General features: G+C 35.4%; 1 protein-coding gene across 4 annotated transcripts in view; it reads left to right on the top strand.

The window, feature by feature from the left end:
* LOC115225284 (latent-transforming growth factor beta-binding protein 2-like) overlaps positions 1–220 on the top strand; it is a 12,467-nt gene extending 12,247 nt beyond the window's left edge. For 3 of the 4 annotated variants that reach the window (XM_036514139.1, XM_036514141.1, XM_036514138.1), the window contains one exon: positions 1–219. This exon is cut by the window's left edge and continues 32 nt beyond it. The gene's annotated coding sequence lies outside the window, so the exon portion shown is untranslated. The other variant, XM_036514140.1, reaches the window with a different exon arrangement.
* The last annotated feature ends 14,780 nt before the right edge of the window (positions 221–15,000 follow it).

Below are 15,000 nucleotides of genomic sequence, written 5' to 3'. Positions count from 1 at the left end.
TCCCAGCAGGAAATATCTGTCGGTCACATTCCTAGCAAGACATCTCCCGCCTGATTTATCTCCGTATGACCTACATCGCCAGTTATTACCAGGTTATCTTCGATGAAGTTTACAGAGAAGACTATCCCCTCATCCAAATATCTCAATTATATCTTAGTACTATATTAACGTAATTTAGCTTTCTCTGATCATTATATTAATTGAATATATTAATTAATAAATAAAAGGTTATTTTAATCAAAAAATCGTTTGGCTCTCTGACTTTTATTGAGTAACATTTCGGCGTTTGTTCTACTTTAATTTCAAACACACACACACACACACACAAACATATATATATGTCTGTGTGTTTGTGTGTGTGCGTGTGCGTGCCCGTGTGTGTGTGTGTGTTTGTGTGTGTGTGTGTGTGCGTGACTGTCTTTTTATGTGCTTGAATGTGTTTATATAGATAGATATATACAATGATGTGTACACACAGACAGAAATATTTCAGTTCCGATATGCAAATTCATATATATATATATATACATATATATATATATATATATATATATATATATATATATATATATACATATATATATATATATATATAATCAACCAAATTGTTTTGCTATTAGTGCCTTATTTTTAGTGTAACCACCTTTGAAAGACATCGACTTACCTTTAGACTGAAAAAAGGGGTTTAAATAACGGTTATCTCCCTTCCTCTGTTTGGAGTTGGTGTATAAATTAAAACTGATATCGTTTATATCCTTACAGCTAGATTTCATGTCTCCCTTACTAAAGGTAGAATAAGATTGAATGCAATCAATGTAGATAACTTTATCTGTATAAACTGCTTTAAGTAAGGCAGGGGTACAAAATTGAGCCTTGTCGTTAAAAGTGCCTACATAGGCAGAGAACTTAGAAAATCTAAATGAAATATTCTTAACTAAGTTCTTAGTGATCGCCTTAGAATGATTATTTAATTGGCTAATATACTTAAGGTTGGTCGATTGTTTGTGGTATGGGACGTAAGAATTATTGCGTAAGTTAAGTTGGCTTTCGTTACATCATCCTAAAGACAATGCCTAAACCCATTCTACGGAAAAAAAAACTTAACTGAAGTATTCTTAACATTTTGTACTTTTTGGTCAGAAACATTTTTGAGGTAAAGTAAACAATCAACACGATATAGACCTCTGTTGATGTTTGGGAACTGGTCTGCCATTTCAGAAAGTATATATATTCAGACCAAATCAGTTACTTGTGCTGAAGCAGATCTTCCCATCGTGATATCAAAACCATCGGGTGTGTCTTTATGGACCCACACACACACACACACACATATATATATATATATATATATATATTTATATATATACACGCGCATACGTTCATGAATACACACACACACACACACACACACACACACACACACACACATATTTTATATATATATATCTCAGAGGCGATTCAGTGTCACACGGGCTCATCACAGATTTCATACAAGACACATTTCTACTCGAAGAATTTCACGTTTTCCCGCTTTATTTCTAGCCCCAAATGGCTTATTTTTTCACATCTAACGCTATGTCTTTCTCCGTTTCTAAGTTAAGGATTACAAGAAAGCAACCCTGCAAAACACAACTGATTTTTGCGCACAAATGCACAGAATAACAGCAATCAAATTACGACAGCAGAGTGCACAAGCAAACACCAGCGATCTGACTGTCGCTTGTAATCTTGACAAGAGATGCCAGTTTCTCCTTTACACCTTCCAGGCTCGTTCCTATTAGCCCGAGTTGCTGGATAAATTTTCGTTCCGGGTCTTTTCTGTTTGAACGGCAGTTTTTTAAAATAATTTCCACGTAACTAAACACTTTTAAACTTCGTATACTGATAGAATGTGTTTATAAAACATCTTTTTCTCTTGGCTTTATTGAGAAAATTCTATAGTATGTAAGATATTTGTTGTTGTTTTTTTCTTCAATTTCTGCAATTTCAACCAATCATTGACGTCTATTGAGGTAAAAAAACATTCTGTGCCGTATGAATATGTCCCTCGTTTAAGAAACAGATTGGGTTTATTTACATTTCTGAAGAAAAACAGATACCCTTCCCTCACCCCTAACCCTAAAACAGATTGAAATGCAATAGATCGATACTAGGGTCATAACTATGGGTGACAATTTCATATGCCACCGCTAGAAAAAAACTGCCGTTCAAACCGAAAAGATCCTTCGTTCCTTTAAGAATATTACAGAACGGAAACTTTTCATGGATTTTAATTTAAATATTAATCTCTCTAAAAATTTATAGTTTCAAGAAAACATTGCATTTGAATTAATTTTAATTTTTACGATTATTGATAAGAACTCGGGATGTAACTTCTGAGACCGAGTCAGGCGCGTGTGAACGATGTCGAGAGAACGTCTGCTACGAATGATATTTTGACACAGACGGTGAACGAAAATAAACCAACAGCGACCAGGCTCAATAAAAGGAGCACGAGTTATTGGCTGCAATTACATACTTGAAGTCAGTGTTGGCAGAAATGAAATCAGCTTATAAATACACGTCCACCTTATTACATTTATATTCGGGCTAAGCTCGAACAGCCCGAGTGCCGGAGTCGCCATATATATATATATATATATATATATATATATATATAATCAATATAAGCAACGAGAATATCCAAAGGTAGTGTAGTTTACTCGTTTCATGCTACTTCATTTAATTAAACAATGTAAATATTACGTCAGTTTTAAAATGTAGAGCACGCTTCAGCCACATATGGACATTTTAAATTAAATCGACAATATTCATTTTTATACTTATTCCATTTTCCAACATTACAAAGAGGGTAGATATATAGACAGAGAGATGAATCTATCTATCTATCTATCTATCTATCTATCTATCTATCTATCTATCTATCTATCTATCTATCTCTCTCTCTCTCTCTCTCTATCTCTCTATCTATCTATCTATCTATCTTTCTATATACCTATATATATATATATAATATATATATATATATATATATATATATATATATATATATTATATATATATATATATATATATATATATATAATAATATATATATAATTAGTGAATGGAATAAAGGATATGTAATCTTTGTAACTCTGAGCTTTTCCACATATTGTTCGCCAGAGGCCGTTTGGTAAACGGGCTTTTACAGACTGCTTTTCGATGTCCCCATTGGCGGCGTCATACGTTTCTTACATATAAATGATACCTAAGACAATTAACACCTTGATATCCTAATAAAAGGAAATAAATTTTGAAAAAATTTTTTTTGAAAAAAATCTCTGAACAATTTTTGCAAGGGGAAATTACTCCCCTTGGGCGATTGGTCGGTTTTTAGAAGCAAGGGCAGGAGTTATATACCCCTCTGATTTTTGGCGATGTTAATTTAGATAAGCAGGCCACTGACGGACACACGAACACAGAATTATTTCAGCCGCCTGACCGGCTATTTTCAGCAGTGCTCACTATCTCGCGCCCCACGCATACACAGGCTAGCATACACACACATGCATGTAGGTAGGTAGTGTCTCGCACCTAAATAATACACCCTGAATTCTTAAAATATTCAGAGCTTTAATTTTGGTTACACAGAATATCTTCACACCCCTTGTTTTCATTAATTCCTCACCTACTAGATTTGACCGCGGCCTGACCTTGATTTATTCCAACGGACCTTTTTGTCGGCCTCCACCAACCCCCCGATTTCAACGTATATTGAGAAACAGTTTGCCCCAATACATGGGCTCTTAAGGAGCGTTATTGTTCGAATTGCTTGCTGCGCCTTTGTTTTTGTTTGGACATCGTAATTCCTGGATTTTCCTGAAGAGAAAGCTGCAATATGGTATCCTTATTCAATCAGAATTTGGAAAATTGTGGCCTTTGAAACATGTGTAGAATGTAATAAAAGGAATTCTGTACAGTCTTCGTTCAACTCCATTTCTTCCATTCACTAATTATATTAAACTTCAATTACCCGCACAAACGCACGGTTGCAACACCCTATGGTCATAACTCCAACCATGTTTTTTCTGCTGTGATTTTTGCTACCCAGGTATCGGTTAAACTTTTAAATAATCTGTAACAAGATAATTCATCTTTCCATTTCAACAAAAATATATATATATATATATATATATATATATATATATATAATTTCGGTGCCCCAGCATGGCCACAGCTCGTGAGATGAAACTAGATAAAATAAAAATAAAATAATATATATATATTATATATATATATATATATATATATATATATATATATATATATATATATATAATAATAAATATTAGGGAATAAATCCAAATTTACAGGGAAAAAAATCAGATTTAGGATTAAATCCAATTTTATAGTAAAATATTATAAAATATTATAAAATATTATAAAATATTATTTATAATATAGGAGCTAATTGTTGTTATTTATGCTCTAATGAGTTTAAAGAAATTTTATTTTATAAGTATGATAATTTACTTAATACTGGTGAAGAGCGCAAAATAAAATGCAGACACAAGTTACTTTACCTATATAATAAGTTTCATGATAAATAGCAATAATAGTTCCCTTTTAGGTTACTTTAGTTTAGTTTAAATTAGTTTAGATAATATATTTTTGGTTATGTTGTCTAGGCTTTAATTATAGTTAGTCTTTATTGATATTTCTTTGTTTTAATTAGTTCATTTTTAATGTATATTAATTTAACAGTTTATGGTACGTTAAAACTTTAATAATTTATATTAGATTTTTTTATTTTTTTATTTTTATTTTTATTTTATTTTATTATGTATTTTTATTTTGCATTTGTTATATGTATTGGAGGATATATTTATATGTTTTGGGTGTTATTTAGTGGTGTTTTTATTGAGTTTTGTATGTATGTGTGAATGTTTAAGATCCCTTTGTATTTTGTTTTTTATTGTATGTTGAATTGACAGATTTTATTTGGGTATTGTCTTTTATAATAAAGTACACACACCCATAACAAATATAAGTGCCCACTTCATTCGTTGTACTTGGGATTGCATGTGAGCCTCAGCATATGCACCTAACGGCCACTCCCGCCCCACATGGATAAATAAACACATACATCCCCAAAAATGGGAGTAATCCCATTCACACCAATTATATGTATACAATTATACACACTAGAATAATATATAACTAACCCAAATATACAGAACATACTAATAATCACCAACTAACCACCATCATAAATGAAACCCACACCCATACAATGACAAAACTCCCCCCCATACCCTATTTACACCCACATAGTAATCCCAATATATTCATCCATACATGGACGCAAGTGCGTGAAGCACATGCACATAATTAGTACGTACAACCCCTAATACACACTAATATATACGTATCAAGCTCGACCTCCACAGCGATACGTTTACACCCACTCACACCCAGATGGGTGAATTGCACAACCAGTGAATGCTCACACACACGGGCGCGATTACATTGTTGCATATATCGAGCCAAAATAGTATGCATATGTACATGTGAGGGGTACACGCAAATGAAGTGAGCGTGTACCCCCTGCATTTATACCCGTGCGTGAATATACACATGGAGACTACCACATAGGTACAAATTGTTTAGAAATGGGAGCCCCATCACTACACTTAATGTATACTCTCACCCATCCGCACGGATGTGTAAGTGTATCTCCGGTGTATATGTTGAGGCTTATATGTAGCGTTGTGGAAGGGAACGTCGTTTAAATTGTGAATGAATAGGTGGAGTTGGGAATTGTAACCGGGTGGTGGACTAGCGTTGCTTGGAATTGTGAATGGATTAGTGTGGTAGTGAGGTATGCATCGAGAATAGTTATGGGTTACTGTAAGTTGTTTGTTAGAGCTGCTAGGGTGAGCTAAAGCTCATAAATGTATATAATGATTTTCATGGTAGTTTTTATAGAATCCATTCATAATAAATTTTTTTAAGTAGCGTTGGTTTGCTACGTGATATAGTTTTTAGTTCCATTTATTATATTTCTCCATTCATATTTTGAATGACGTTTACTTTCTATGGCGCGTATTCTTTTTTTACATAAGTTATTTCTATGGTAACGTAATTTTTGTTTGGTTTTTTAACGGCTAAGAATTTAATTTCACTTCATAATTTGTAACTGAATTGTAAGTATGTATTTGATTTATCCTTATGTCATATTGTTATTTTTGATATTCTGGTTAATTACGATGTATTTAATGTTGTTTTCATAGGAGTGTTTATGTATATGAGATTGGTTGTGAGTTTTTAGTTGTATAATTAATTTATTTATCTGTATGAGTGTGGGTGTGTAAATATTGTTGTATATATCGAGTTTAGTGAGTATGTATATGCGTATATGTGAGGGAGTATATGTATCTGTTGTGTGTGTGTGTTTTGCGTGTGTGTGTGTTTGTGTGTGAATGTGTATTTGGGTTTGTTATTTAGGTTTTGGGATGTATGTGTTAATTTGTCTGTGTGGGAGGGAGTGGGTTTTGGTGTATTTTGAGGTTTATAAGTTAGTATAGGTTTGTGTATAAGTCTTGGGTCTGTGGTTTACGTGTGTGTATTTGTGTGTGAATGTTTAGGTTAGGGGGATTGCTATATAAGTTTGTTATAGGGTTTAGCAAAGGGAGATTTTATCGTTATATGCTTTTATGAGTTTTGGTTTATCATGGTTTTTTTTAGGTAATTCGTGGTAATTTGTCTATTTTCGATGTTGGTTATTTTTTTACATTGTTTCATTCATAATTTTTGAGTGGTGTTCGTTTTGCCACGTGCATAACCGGGTGGTGGACTAGCGTTGCTTGGAATGTGAATGGAATAGTGTAGTAGTGAGGTAGGCATAGAGAATGGGATTGGGTTACTGCAAGTTGTTTGTTAGAGCTGCTAAGCTGAGTTAAAGCTCATAAATGTATTTAATGATTTTTGTGGGTGTGTAAGTATTGTTGTATATGTCGAGTTTAGTGAGTATGTATATGCGTATATGTGAGGGAGTATATGTATCTGTTGTGTGTGCGTGTTTTGCGTGTGTGTGTGTGTTTGTGTGTGAATGTGTATATGGGTTTGTTATTTAGGTTTTGGGATGTATGTGTTAATTTGTCTGTGTGGGGAGGGAGTGGGTTTTGGTGTATATTGAGGTTTATAAGTTAGTATAGGTATGTGTATAAGTCGTGGGTCTGTGGTTTACGTGTGTGTATTTGTGTGTGAATGTTTAGGTTAGGGGGATTACTATATAGGTTTGTTTTAGAATTTAGCAAAGGGAGATTTTATCGTTATATGTTTTTAAGAGTTTTGTTTTATCATGGTTTTTTTTAGGGAATTCGTGGTAATTTGTCTATATTTTCGATATGGATTATATATAGGTTATATATGGATTATATACTTATATTTTTTCATTTATACTTTAATTATTTAAAATTATTATTTTTATATTTTAAAATTTTGATTTTTTAGATTGGAAGTCCACCTGAAGATTGTCGATCAAGACAAGAAACGATTGTAGTGGCGGTTTTTTTGACTATTTATTAAAATTTTATGTATTGATTAAGTCTTTCCTTGTTTGCTTTGCAAAATAGTGGTTTTGTCTCTAATAATATTTTATATATATATATGTATATATATATATATATATATAATTAATCAATATAGGGTGGCAAAAAAAATTTTGTAGAATTCCTTTTGCCACCAGCGGCCTAGTGGGAAAAAATTAAATAGTCACAGACCATTTTTAAGTTCAACATCAACAATCAAGGAACGGCCATAATAGGCCATTCACCCACTAGAAATAACAGCCAAAGCTTCAACCGCAAATAAAGATTAATTCCGTAAACAGGAGAAAATTTAAAAAACATTTACCCTGTAATTTCTTGTACGATGTACCGTTTCATCTGCTGTTTAATGGTAAACTAACCTGATTAAATTAAATCAAGCCAATCTTCCATAGGCCCTCAGATTCTTCAGCAAGAAATAGCCAAGTCGGAACAGATATTTTCACGAGGCATTTCCGACCCTGCCAAGGCAATATCTGACCTAAAATTTTCAAATCGTCGCACTCGCGCCAAATTTATCGGCAGCAAATAAATATAAGCCGCCGATTCCATTACGGAATTAACCAGAAAATCCATAATTAATCAATATAGGGTGGCAAAAAAAATTTTGTAGAATTCCTTTTGCCACCAGCGGCCTAGTGGGAAAAAATTAAATAGTCACAGACCATTTTTAAGTTCAACATCAACAATCAAGGAACGGCCATAATAGGCCATTCACCCACTAGAAATAACAGCCAAAGCTTCAACCGCAAATAAAGATTAATTCCGTAAACAGGAGAAAATTTAAAAAACATTTACCCTGTAATTTCTTGTACGATGTACCGTTTCATCTGCTGTTTAATGGTAAACTAACCTGATTAAATTAAATCAAGCCAATCTTCCATAGGCCCTCAGATTCTTCAGCAAGAAATAGCCAAGTCGGAACAGATATTTTCACGAGGCATTTCCGACCCTGCCAAGGCAATATCTGACCTAAAATTTTCAAATCGTCGCACTCGCGCCAAATTTATCGGCAGCAAATAAATATAAGCCGCCGATTCCATTACGGAATTAACAGAAAATCCATAATTAATCAATATAGGGTGGCAAAAAAAATTTTGTAGAATTCCTTTTGCCACCAGCGACCTAGTGGGAAAAAATTAAATAGTCACAGACCATTTTTAAGTTCAACATCAACAATCAAGGAACGGCCATAATAGGCCATTCACCCACTAGAAATAACAGCCAAGCTTCAACCGCAAATAAAGATTAATTCCGTAAACAGTGCGACGATTTGAAAATTTTAGGTCAGATATTGCCTTGGCAGGGTCGGAAATGCCTCGTGAAAATATCTGTTCCGACTTGGCTATTTCTTGCTGAAGAATCTGAGGGCCTATGGAAGATTGGCTTGATTTAATTTAATCAGGTTAGTTTACCATTAAACAGCAGATGAAACGGTACATCGTACAAGAAATTACAGGGTAAATGTTTTTTAAAATTTTCTCCTGTTTACGGAATTAATCTTTATTTGCGGTTGAAGCTTTGGCTGTTATTTCTAGTGGGTGAATGGCCTATTATGGTCGTTCCTTGATTGTTGATATATATATATATATATATATATATATATATGAGAGAAATGCTGGACATAACAAGCATCGGATGTGGCAGGCAAGAAAGATGTTTGCGCTGGTATAGTCATGTTCTCCGGATGGATGAGAAGAGATGTGCGAAAAAGTGCCACTCCCAAACAGTTGAAGGAATCCGGGGTAGAGGTAGACCCAGGAAGACATGGAATGAGGTGATTAAGCATGACCTTCGAGCGTTGGGCCTCACAGAGGCAATGACGAAAGACCGAGACATCTGGAGATATGCTGTAACTGCGATGACCCGACAAATAACGTGAGGCTGTTTCCTGCAGCAGCTTCACATAACAGCCCCAACCCATCGGAAATACCTTGGATCGCAGGACGGCCTGCTGTGGTTACCTTGGATCGTGGGGTGACCTGCTGTGCTTGAGGAGACCTATTGAGTCAAGTACATCAACATCAAATGGAAATTGTAGTTCTGATACCCGCGCCAATGGCACTTTCAAAACACCATCTCAACGTGACTGATGCCACCGCCGTCTTGACTGGCTTCCGTGCTGGGGGCACATAAAAAACACCATTCGATCGTGGCCGTTGCCAGCCTCCTGGCTTCCCAGACCCCGGTCGAACCGTCCAACCCATGCTAGCATGGAAAACGGACGTTAAACGATGATGATATATATATTTATATACATATATATATATATATATATACACACATACATTTCTGTGTGTATGTATGTGGTATGTATGTACGTACGTACGTATGTATGTATTATGTATGTATGTATGTACGTGTATGTGTGTATGTATGTACGTACGTAAATATGTACGTATGTATGTATGTATATATGTGTGTATGTATATATGTATTATGCATGTATTACGTATGTATGTATGTATGTATGTATGTACGTATGTACGTCTGTATATACGTATGTATGTACGTATGTATGTATGTATGTGTGTGTGTGTGCGTGCGTGTATAGTGGCTTTGTGTGTATGTCTGTCGTTTACGTTTATCTCCATGTGACTTAGCGGTTCGCTATAAGAGGCCAATAAAATCTACCAGACAGAAGTAAGAAATAACTTGTGTCAATTTCTTAGATTACAATTCTTCAATGCGGTGCCCCAGCGTGGCCGCAGTCTAGTAACTGAAAAATGTGAAAAAAACTACAAAATTCCTCAGTTACACGTTAAGCTAAGGGACGTAACTCTTGTACCTCACACTGGCTTCAACTGCTAGAAATAGCAGCCAAAATGGTTTTGAGCCAGATCCCAATGCTGGATCGTCAAGAACCAAATGTAGAGCAGAGTTTCAATCCTGGGATCATCCTGATTCCAAAAAGGTAGAATATGTCTATGTAGACAGAGGGACAGGGGTCACAGGCACATGGGAATTTCGCTTTTATTAATGTGGCGAGCTGGCAGAAACGTTAGCACGCCGGGCGAAATGCTTAGCAGTATTTCGTCTGCCGTTACGTTCTGGGTTCAAATTCCGCCGAGGTCGACTTTGCCTTTCATCCTTTCGGGGCCCATTAAATAAGTACCAGTTACGCACTGGGCTCGATATAATCGACTTAATATGTTTGTCTGTCCTTGCTTGTTCCCTCTGTGTTTAGCCCCTTGTGGGTACTAAAGAAATAGGTATTTCGTCTGCCGTTACGTTCTGAGTTCAAATTCCTTTCATCCTTTCAGGGTCGATAAATTAAGTACCAGTTACGCACTGGGCTCGATATAATCGACTTAATCCGCTTTTCTGTCCTTGTTTGTCCCGTCTGTGTTTAGCCTCTTGTGGGCAGTAAAGAAATAGGTATTTCGTCTGCCGTTACATTCTGGTTTCAAATTCCACCGATGTCGACTTTGCCTTTCATCCTTCCGAGGTCCATAAAATATGTACCAGTTATGCACTGGGGTCGATATAATCGACTTAATCCGTTTGTCTGTCCTTGTTTGTCTCCTCTGTGTTTAGCCCCTTGTGGGTAGTAAAGAAATAGGTATTTCGTCTGCCGTTACGTTCTGAGTTCAAATTCCGCCGAGGTCGACTTTGCCTTTCATCCTTTCGGATGTTATAATATAACACATTCACCGGTATATATATATATATATATATAGAGAGAGAGAGAGAGAGATTGCAAGACGCAACGAAAATTTTAGGACAATAAAAATAAGAAAAAAGTGGGAATTTTACCGGTGAGTGTTTTACATAATAAGGCACAAAACGAAAAGGATTCTCTCCAGAAACAACAGAATTATTGAACTTAAGTATTACAACAAGCAAAAAATAGAAATACATTTTCTTATGCGAATATAGTGTTGCGTTGACAATTTCAATTCAAAGTTTTTATTCATTCTGCAAATCTTGTTCGTTGATCCCATGCTAAAAACGTCCTAACAGACATTGGTTTGAGTTTTACCTGTAGGGGTGAAAATGATAAAATTGTCTTTGCTCCCCACTCTGGAACCCCAGCATATGTCTTTGTAAAAAAACAACCCTTCTCTAATTGCAAAGCAGTAACTTTGAAAGTCTGATCTTGGTACTTATCAATGGACATCGCAAGAGACTGACGTATTGGAAATTGAAGTCGTTTGAATTCGATGCGAATATTTGAAGGTATTAAAATTAAGTGAGGCATAAATATATCTTCACCTTTTCCAAAGACAAAAATTATTGTGGCTTCTATGATATTTCTCGTTAATTTCTTCACAACAATTCTTGTACCACTGCACAGCTTCGGTTGGGAAAAGGTCTGCAGAGGCATGATTGGAGCGCTCATTTTCAATCGAAGGCAACGAGGGGGAGCTCGTTGTGGATCCAGTGAGTTTAAGAACTCAACCAGATAATCGGCAATTCCCATGTCTTCAACAACAGAGTTTACAGATTTGTGGCGAACTGGCAGAATCGTTAGCACGCCGGGCGAAATGCTTTGCGGTATTTCGTTTGTCGTTACGTTGTGAGTTCGGGGACGTAAACATACCAGCATCAGTTGTCAAGCGATGTTGGGGGGACAAACACAGACACACACATATACATATACATATACGACAGGCTTCTTTCAGTTTCCGTCTGGTCTGGGGATCGAAACCGCGAGTCCGCTGCCCTAACCACTGGGCCATTGCGTCTCCACACACACACACATATATATATATATAATATATATATATATATATATATATATAATATATATATATATATATATATATATATATATATATATATATATATATAAATGTATATATATATATATATATATATATATATATACACACACACACATATATATATATATATATATACACATATCGTACGCTTCTTTCACTGACCATCTCTGAAACCCACAAACAGGTATTTGGTTATGGCAAAAAAAAACGGAAAAAAATCGCTCTAGGTGTCACGCAGTGGAACTGAACCTGAAATCTCTATCACACAGTCACACCTATATCTATAAAGCTTGTCTATGTGTGTGTATAGACAGATAATTCGACTGAATGTTAAGGTGTCGGACGATGTCAGGCAGAGAGATTATGACGTCATAAGGAAAAATTGATTTAAAATGAGTGTTAGTCATTTTCACCTCTTTTCTTCTTCTCTCTCTCTCTCTCACCCCAAACCTTTCTTCACTCAGTCTTTCTTTTCCGTAACCCTCCCCTTCTCACTCTATCTCGCTCTCGCTCACTTTCTCTCTTTCTTTCCCCCTCTCTCTCTTTCTCTTCGTTTATGTCTGTGCTTATGTAGGCTTGTGTTGTTGCCTGCTACTTATGTAGGACCTCAGAAATGTAGGAATATACACATTTCTCGTCTTTATGCCTGTCTGTCTGTCTATCTATCTATCTATCTATCTATCTATCTATCTATCTATCTATCTATCTATCTATCTATCTATCTATCTATCTATCTATCTATCTATCTATCTATCTATCTATCTGTCTATCTATCTATCTATCTATCTATTGTATATATACATATATGTGAGCGAGTAGAGAGAGAGAGAGAGTGAGAGAGTGAAAGAGAGAGAGAGAGAGAAATATAACTCTAGATACAGGTACATATAAATGCTGTCATCAGCATGGCCGTAGCTCTGGGCTGAAACTTTAACATATATATATATATATAATATATATATATATAAAGATAATAATAATAATAATAATAATAATGATAATAATAATATAATAATAATGATGATGATGATAATAATAAAAATAATAATAATAATAATAATAACGATAATAATAACAACAACATTGAAAAATACCTTAGGAATGTGAACTCAGGTTTCAAATTCCCCCAAGACACCTGAAGAAGGCTGGAGGGTATATCAGCCGAAATGTTGTGTTAACAACAAACCAGATGAGGACAAATATCCGTCAAATGTAAATGATGTAAATAATGGAGAGTACGTAGTTGATTCTAAGAAAAGTGAGCCAAGCTTGTTTAATCAAGAAGATTTGAATGATTTAGTAAAAGACCTACCATTGTCAAAGGAGAAGGCAGAAGTTTTGGGATCCAGACTACAGCAACGGAATCTCCAACAGTAAGGTGCGAAAATTTCTATTTTCCATTCTCGCCATGAAGGCTTATCTGTCTTTTTCAAGCAAGAAAATAATGCTTGTTTCTGCACTAACGTTAATGCACTTATGCAAAAACTACGACAAGTGTATGTGACTAACGAATGGAGAATGTTTAAAGACTCGAGTAAGGTTAGCCTCGAAGCTGTGCTGTTACATAATGGTAATGAAAAACCTTCCATTCCTGTGGGTCATGCTATCGGTATGGAAGAAACTTATGAATCGATGGAACTCATTCTGAAAGGAGTTAATTACTCAGTTCATAAGTGAAATATTTCTGGTGATTTAAAGATGATTTTCCTCCTCCTAGGACTGCAGCTGGAATACATAAAAAATATGCACTTCTTGTATTTTTGGAACAGTCGTGATGACAGCAACCATTGCACTGTAAAAGACTGCTCTAAAAGAGATGAGCGCATAATTGGTCCCTACAATGTGCAGCATGTGCCGCTGGTAAACCCAGAAAAAATCTTCCTTCCATACCTTCACATCAAACTTGCCTTGTAAAAGCAACGCCACACGATGCAACTTAGCGGTTCGGCAAAAGACACCGATAGAATGAGTACTAGGCTTACAAAGAATAAGTCCTGGGGTAGATTTGCTCGACTAAAGGTGGTGCACCAGCATGGCCGCAGTCAAACGACTGAAACAAGTGAGAGATTAAAAGAGCAAATAGTGCCAAAAGTGTATATTCTTTAATTAAGGGAGATAACTAAAAAATAACATCTTAGTCATATAAAACCGACGTGACAGTTTCGAATTGAAACGGGCTCGTTTTTCGCTTGCGAAGGGGACACGAGCATTGGCGCACCAACAGACACACATACGCATGCAAGCTTCTGCTGATACCTTTAACAAATAAACATTGACTAGCTTATATTTTACATTTAATTACACGCCACAACTATATAAAGTAATAACAATATCTAGTACAAACCTTTGGACTTGATCAGGTGATTATTTTGTTTTAGATAGTATATATGCGTGTGTGGGTATATACACCTATATATGTATGTATTTATGTATGTATGTATGTACGTATGTATGTATATATATATATATATATATATATATATATATATATATATATATATATATATGGAATTGTATCTTTGTGGTACCAGTGACGGTGGCACACAAGAAAACCACCCGAACGTGGCCGTAGCCAGTACCGCATCGACTGGCCTCCGTGCTGTGGGCACAACAAACACCATCCGATCGTGGCCGTTCGCCAGCCTCATCTTGCACCTGTGTCGGTGGCACATAAAAACACC

Source organism: Octopus sinensis, linkage group LG27 (genome assembly GCF_006345805.1).
Source record: "Octopus sinensis linkage group LG27, ASM634580v1, whole genome shotgun sequence".
Taxonomy (NCBI): Eukaryota; Metazoa; Mollusca; class Cephalopoda; order Octopoda; family Octopodidae; genus Octopus; species Octopus sinensis.
The sequence above is the reverse complement of the archived record's forward strand: the minus strand, read 5'-3'. Positions and strand labels throughout refer to the sequence as shown.